Raw genomic sequence first — 5,534 nt, forward strand, 5'->3', positions numbered from 1 at the left:
GGGGCAGGTGGTTGGGGGCAGGTGGTTGGGGTCAGGGGCAGCTCTAGGGATTTTGCTGCCCCAAGCACGGCAGGCAGGCTGCCTCCGGCGGTTTGCCTGCGGAGGGTCCACCGAAGCCGTGGGACCAGCGGACCCTCCGCAGGCAAACCGCCACCCTTGCGGCGACCGGCAGAGCTTGCCGCCCCAAGCACGCGCTTGGCGTACTGGGGCCTGAAGCCGCCCCTGGTTGGGGTGTGGGATGGATGAGGGCTTAAGCTGGGTTGCACTTACCTCGGGTGGCTCCCAGGCGCCGACGCAGCAGGGCTAAGACAGGCTCCCTGCTTGCCCTGGGCCTGTGCCTCTCCCAGCATCCGGCATGTCCCTGTGGCCCCTGGGGACATAGGGGCTCCGCACGCTGCCCTTGCCTGTAGGTACTGTCCCCGCAGCTCCATTGGTCACAGTTCCTGGCCAATGGGAGCTGTGGAGTCAGTGCTCGGGGCATGGACAGCACACGGAGACACCTGCCCTTCCCCCTCACCCCCCGGGGCTGCAGGGACATGCCGGACGCTTCCAGGAGCGGTGCAGAGCCAGGGCAGGCAGGGAGCCTGCCTTAGCCCTGCTGTGTTGCCGGACTTTTAGAACCTCAAATCTCTGGGAGATAGAGCCCAATTCCCGGAGACTCCTGATGAGACCAGGAGTGTTGGCAACTCTAGGCCACATGCAATGCTGGTCAGAAATTGATATATGTGGCTAGAAGGGTTTTGCTGGGTACTATGTGGGGGAAGTTTATGTGTTTGTGAGCAGAAGAAGACAGAGGTACTTAGAGACCAGGCAGAGAGAACCAACCAACAAGACAAGAAGACAACAACAATAGAAGGATTGGAAATGTAGTCCTGAGAAAAAGTGAAGAGACTGAGCTTTTTTGACAGAGTGCTGGGTGAAAATAAGGCTTAGAACTGTGAGTAAAGATGGTGCGTCCAGCTTTATTTCATTTTTTTCCCTACATTGTTCAGGAAACCTGGCTTTGTATACGTTCTTTGTAAACAACCAGGCTTGCATCAAAGAAATTCCTGACTACGTTATCAATGTTTGCTCCTAATGGAAACAACCCAGGGGATTCTGAATATTGGCTAACAACTCAGGGTAGACAGTAACAATCCTTAACCCTCAAATTTCAAGTAGTTTCACTTTTATTGTGACTATTTTATGCTCTAGTTTCAGTCATACAATCAAAGTTTCTCACATTTTAAAAGCAAAAATTAATCAACTACAGGAGTATAACCATGCATGTCCAATATCTTTAATGGTTATTTTGGATATTTTAAGGTCATACAAACTGTGCATTTTTTAACCATTACAAATGTCACAAAGACATCTTGCCTAACAATGTATATTAACACACCATTCTATTAGAAAGAAAAATCAATATATGGATGACCAGATTCCTACAGATAGCACTAAATCTCCCAGTGAGAGGCAGAGGTGCTGGAAGCATCATCTAGATCATTAGTGATCTAAAGGATGGTGTGAACTGCACCCTCAGCAAGTTTGCAGATGACACTAAACTGGGGAGGAGTGGTAGATACACTGGAGGGTAGGGATAGGATACAGAGGGACTGGTCCAAAAGAAATCTGATGATGTTCAACAACGACAAGTGCAGAGTCCTGCACTTAGGACAGAACAATCCCATGCACTGCTTCAAACTAGGGAACGAATGGCTAGGCACCAGTTCTGCAGAAAAGGACCTAGGGGTTACAATGGATGAGAAGCTGGATATGAGTCAACAGTGTGCCCTTGTTGCTAAGAAGGCTAACGTCATTTTGGGCTGTATAATTAGGAGCATTGCCAGCAAATCGAAAGATTTGATGATCGTTCCCCTCTATTTGGCATTGGTGAGGCCTCATCTGGAGTACTGTGTCTAGTTTTGAGTCCCACACTACAAGAAGGATGTGGAAAAATTGGAAAGAGTCCAGCGGAGCGCAACAAAAATGATTAGAGGTCTGGAGCACATGACTTATGAGAAGAGGCTGAGGGAACTGGGATTGTTCAGTCTGCGGAAGAGAAGAATGAGGAGGGGGGGATTTGATAGCTGCTTCCAACTACCTGAAAGGGGGTTCCAAAGAGGATGGATCGACTTGACAGAACAAGGAGTAATGGTCTCAAGTTGCAGTGTGGGGACATTAGGTTGGATAGTAAGAAAAACTTTTTCAGTAGGAGGTGGTGAAGCACTGGAATGGATTACCTAGGGAGGTGGTGGAATCTCCTTCCTTAGAGGTTTTTAAGGTCAAATTTGACAAAGCCCTGGCTGGGATGATTTAGTTGGGGACTAGTCCTGCTTTGAGCAGGGGGTTGGACTAGATGACCTCCTGAGGTCCCTTCCAACCCTGATATTCTATGATTTTATGAATTAGAGGTGTGGCAGCATACCCAGCTTGAATTAATAATTGCAAACAAATACTTTACAGTTTTGTTCAGTGGATTTCAGCACCTCTACTATAAAAACTGTTCCAGTGCCCCTGGGGCAGGGATGGCTTTATGTATCTAACACACTAGCTAACTTTGTGTTGGTACATGCTTCTAGGAGATAACCTTATGTGCCCAATGGAATTTCCCTAATGCTCATATTGAAAAAAAAACCAAAACATTGTCTCTGTCAATGTTTCTTTTCGCTGCTAAACACAGGAACATGAAGATTGTGTTGCCTTCATTAATAAATCAATGTCTTTCTCAGTTCCTTTCTCACTTGTTGCTCTCTGTGGAAAGCATATGGTGTGACTTGAAAGCAGCTGCACATGCTTGAGTCTGCTGTTCTCTAAAACAATTAAGATGAAGTAAATTTCAAAAAATTGTAGAGTTACTGTCTTTAGGAATTAAAGCCCCCACCCTAATACATTAAGCATTGCGTATTTTTCTAAAGGCTTGTCTATACGGAGACTGGGTGCACGGCCAACTGGGATGTAAATCTACAGCAAACTAGCTTGCCACATGGACCCTGCTGCTGTGCACTAAGGGTATGTCTACACTGCAAACACCTGCAGCTGGCCCATGCCACATTACTCAGGCTAAGGAGGTTGGGCTTAGTCTAAGGGGCTGGTTAATTGCAGTGTAGACTTTTGGGCTTGGACTGCAGCCCGAGCTCTTGGATCACAATTAAACATCCCTGCAGCCTGAGCACCATGAGCCCGAGTCAGCTGGCACAAGCCAGACAAATGTGTCTAACTTGTAGTCACACCCTAAATATTATTCATAATAGTTCAATCATATCTGTGTACAGTTAAAGTGAACAATCAGTTAAACATTTATGGGAGGTTTAAGAAATGCCAATAGACCACAGCAGGTCCCAACGTTAACAGGTCACTTTAACATACTCACTTTCATCTAGTGAAGAATAAGGAGAGGAGGTGGTGAGGACTGGAGAGAGAGATGGCTTTACAGAATATGCTAATTTTCAAACTACTTTAATAATATAACATTTTCTTGAAGGGGAAAAGAATCTGTTTCTCAGAATGATTAAAAAATTAAAGGGGTAAAAGAAAATTTAATCAACTGTAAATAAAATGTGCAGTTGGTTGAGAATAGATATGGAAGGACTAGCAAGATAAAGGCTGTTATCATGTGTTCCCAGTAATTGTTCATAAAGCCTGAAGTGCAGAGAGAATACTTTCTGAACTACGATGGTGGTAGAGAAGGGATGCTATGTATTATACACTGTGTGTAATGTCCCTCTCACCGGTAAAGGGGAAAATTATGATGCAAGATATTGCAAAGACTGCAAAGAGGGAGTAGAAGTACTGAATTAGAGACTTCTCATTGTAACAAAACTAACATAAAAACAATCATATGAATTTGTGAGTATTTATGAAACAAACTGCTACTACACACTTGCTTGTCAGTAAATGTATGTGAATAGTACACACTAAAACACCATTAATCAAGCACTAAGGTTGCAAGGTCAAGCACTCAAAAGATAGAAGCAACCTTAATTATAGCATTTTCTATAGCCTTAATTTGGCCCCCTTATGCATATGCATTATGATACAGTCTTTAATGACCTAATCACATAGTGTTTTTTCCACAGGATCCCACCTCATTCAGTGCACAGGATCAACAGTGCTCACTTATTGAGTAGCTACTCAATATTTTGTGTTTTCTCCTCATAGTTCAATGTGTGGCTCTATGATTTAGTTACTGTATTCTGTTCAAAAACTGCTCTGAAACCAGAATGATTAGCTTTGTGTACTTTTCATTGGCACTTATCAGTATGGTATCTGAGTGCTTCACAATTAATTTACCTTTCTACCACTCCTGTAAGGTATGGGGTGGTATTATCCCCATTTTGCAGATGGGGAATGAAGGCACAGAGAGATTAAGTTCAAATGTATCCATTAGTTCTGGGTGCCTGCCTTGAGATGCCTAGGACTAGATTTTCAGAGTTCTTAGCACTACATAGTATTTTCTATGTGCAAAGCACAGCTCCCACTGACTTTAGTTGCAGCTGTAAGTGCTTAAATGCAGGTGTCTCAAGTCAAATACTCAGAAGATGAGGAGCACCCAGTTAGTGATCACCTGTGAAAAGTTTGGTTTAAATGACTTCCCCAGCACCACATAGGAACTGTGTGGCAGAGGAAAGGATAGAATCCTGTTTCCAGTGCACTATTCAACTGTATTAACTGCAAGGGCGGTACGTGAACCACTGACTAGGGAAGGCTAACCCCCAGCTGCGCCCCTTCCACACAATCCAGAGCTGCAGCCCCTGGCCCCCCCACCCCAGCTTGGCTAAGGCCCACAGCCCCCCGCAGCCCTGGAGTACCAGGAGGGAGAGCTTGCTGTGGCAGCACTGCCCCCAGCCCTGGAGCACCGGGAGAGAGAGTGCATGGTGTCACTGCTGCAGCCTCCACAGCCCCAGGAAGGCAGGCAGCATGGCCCCAGCTCCTGGAGCCCTGCGGCACTGCCCAAGTGGGGCTGGAGTATGGGCAGGACCACAACTGGCTGTTTGGGGAGGCACAGCCTCCAGCCTTCCTACCCAATGCCCATGCTTAACTGTATAACATCCTGTTTGATCGTACAGTCCCCTGCCTCATGTACTATGCACTTTCCAAGTTCTGCAAAAAATGAAGCAGGAGTCCTACAGACAGCAGCTTCCTTCACTACAGGTTCATCCTGTGCATTAAATGAGGAAGGCATCCTATGGGCAAAATAGTATGTGATCATGATATTGTAACTCATATGCACTGTAGGCCAAACTTATATTGCATGGAGAACCACAATTCTGGCATTTCCTAAGTTGAGTGCTTCAGTTTTGCCCCCTTGACAGTGTTTTGTTTTAATATGAGGATTTTGTTTTGTTGGTGTATGTAATTTCCTATGTTTTGGGGGTTTTTTTTTAAGCAAATGGAAAAACGAAAAATTCCAGCATCAGGCATCATATTACCAACATGGCAAATTATCAGGGTTAGATACTTTAGATCCATCAGCCAGGCTTCTTCCTCTTGAGCTAAGAGAGTAACTGATAGCAGTAGTAGGTTGTCATCTTCTGTGTGAACCAGCATTAGCA

Source organism: Mauremys reevesii, linkage group 4 (genome assembly GCF_016161935.1).
Source record: "Mauremys reevesii isolate NIE-2019 linkage group 4, ASM1616193v1, whole genome shotgun sequence".
NCBI classification, from domain to species: Eukaryota; Metazoa; Chordata; order Testudines; family Geoemydidae; genus Mauremys; species Mauremys reevesii.